The sequence below is a fragment of the Suricata suricatta genome, chromosome 9 (assembly GCF_006229205.1).
Source record: "Suricata suricatta isolate VVHF042 chromosome 9, meerkat_22Aug2017_6uvM2_HiC, whole genome shotgun sequence".
Lineage (NCBI taxonomy): Eukaryota > Metazoa > Chordata > Mammalia > Carnivora > Herpestidae > Suricata > Suricata suricatta.
Genome location: NC_043708.1, coordinates 8,189,804 through 8,192,003, shown reverse-complemented (window position 1 = coordinate 8,192,003; position 2,200 = coordinate 8,189,804). Strand labels below are relative to the sequence as shown.

Sequence of the window (2,200 nt, the reverse complement as noted above, 5' to 3'; positions counted from 1 at the left end):
TGTGAAGGTGAGAGAGAAAGCCAGAGTGCCCTGTGACCTGCAAGCCCTTGACCCCGCCCCCACCCACACCCTCTTCTGCTTTTCCTCCTGCTCATGCCGTCCCTCAGCTATTCCTCCTGCCTCAGGGCCTTTGCACATAAGATCTCGGCCTGGAATGCTGTCTGCCGCCAATACCTGACTGGCTATCTCCCTCTGCTCTGGTGTGTCTTTGCTCCAACTAAACCTTCTTAGTGAGGCCCCTCCTGACCACTGATCTAGAATGGCAGCCCCTGCCTTCCTGTCCTTCCCTCATCTCCAAGCACCTGCGACTTCCTGACACACCAGGGACTTTATCGCTGTGCGTGTGGCTTGTCTGTCTGCCCTACTGAATGTCAGCTCCTCCAGGCCAGGGCTTTTGGCTGTTTTCTTCACTGGTGTATCTCCAGCACCTGGAACAGAGTTTAATCATATTAAACTATAAAATCATATTTTTAGGAAAAAAATAAAAGAAAAAGAAAAAGAAAAAGTATTGAATGAATGCATGTCGACATTTCAGCAGAAAGATGTTGACAGGATCTTTGCTCAGAGCCTGTTCTTTCCCTATGCGGGCCGGTGGGCATTCAAGTGGCTCGGAAGCAAACCAAGTCTCAGGGGCTCTCAGCCGCCAGCGGAGAGGGTGGCTCTGGGCACAAGGATGTCCCTTCTCGCTGCCCTTGGGGACCGTGTCCTACCCAGGTGCCAGCCGCGGTGCTCGCTGGCGGAGGCTGAGTCCCTGGCTCGTGTGTTTCACGTCTGCCCCGATCTGAGACTTCCAGCCTCTTCGGCCACCCATGACTGGGGCCCAGGGGGAGGGACTGGGGGCGACTCTGGAGCCCCTTCCGCCCTGGGAGGGCCACGCCTGGGCGAGTGCGGGGAGCCTCTCAACCTGGGTCCTTGGCTGCGTGTGTGGGGCCGGTGTGGGGTGGGGAAGGGTGTTACCTCTTCCCTCCTTGTTTGTGCTTATTTTCAGAAACCTGTGTGCTTATCAGTTCACGTAGCAGGGAAAGGGGCTTTGGAAATACTTAGATCCTGACTCCGTGGGACTCTGGGAGAAGTCCACTCCTCTCTGACCCTCAGTCTCTTCATCTGCAAAATGGGGATCTTATTCTTATCTTGTGGAGCTAACGTGAAGTTCAGGTAAAAACACTGGACCTTGAGGTAGTTCTGTTCTCAGTAGGCAGTTTATCTGACTACTGACGGTCACCTTCAAGGCTGGCCGGGGGCCACCTCAGTGGGCTTCTCCTTCCTGCCATGTTGCCGGTGTGTGGCTTCCCCAGCCACTGTGGTTGAATTGTCTCCCAGCAGGGCAGGACCAGGCCTTTCATTCCTGGGTTGGCGCCAGCCCTGGTCTTTCCAGAACTGTCTTTCCAGCCCTCAAGGCTCCGCTCCCCGGGCTCACGCGTGCCAGCCCCTGGGAGAGACGTCATTATCATATAGATGAAAGAGGAGTCCTGTAATTGCAGGGACCAGTCAGCTCGCTGCCCGCCCAGTCCCATCCCTGCAGGATATGGAGCTCAGAGCTTGGCTGCGCTCACCCCCACCCTCCCACCATCAGGACACGCTGGGGGAGGGGGGCTGCATCCAATACCCACAGGCACCCATTTCTCTTTCCAATTCAAAGACACTCTGGGAGCACCCGCTGTGTGCCAGGCCCGGCGGTTGACAGAGGCATCGCGCACCTGATCACCGACATCACTTCCGGGGCACTGCTCTGTCCCAGGCACCGGTCAGAGAGCGGTCGGTCTGATTTAATCGAGCCCCGCCCCCTCCGGAAGCAGGCTCTCGTTACCCCCACTTGTTCTGTGGGCTGTAGCTAAGAACAGCAGCAAGAACTCCGCAGCCCATCCAATATCCAGCCCATTCCCAACTTGCCCCAAATGAAGGTGTGAGGAGTTGACTCAATGTTCTTCCCCATTTTAGGCAAGGTTACCCCCCGCCCCCTGCATGCCGCGTCCAGTCTTGCCCCTGGCTGGTGCCTTTCATTAGATCGACACGCTCATGTCCTTTTCTATTTTATACCCTTCACAGTCTAGTGGGGGAGACATAAACAGAAAACAGGAAATTAAATGACTAGGGTAGGGGCTGTGATGGGGGCAGCCCCGGGTGCCTCCGGAGCTGCTGAGGAGGAACCCAGCCCAGCTGGGGTAGGCAAGGGAGGTTCTCAGGGGAAGGGAGAGCTGAG

General features: G+C 56.5%; 1 long non-coding RNA gene across 2 annotated transcripts in view; it reads left to right on the top strand.

The window, feature by feature from the left end:
• Positions 1-1,915, top strand: part of LOC115302886 — a 2,792-nt gene extending 877 nt beyond the window's left edge. For both annotated transcript variants that reach the window (XR_003913686.1, XR_003913687.1), the window contains 2 exons: positions 989-1,155; positions 1,640-1,915. This is a non-coding gene — a long non-coding RNA (uncharacterized LOC115302886). The remainder of the gene's footprint in view (positions 1-988; positions 1,156-1,639) is intronic.
• Positions 1,916-2,200: the final 285 nt, after the last annotated feature.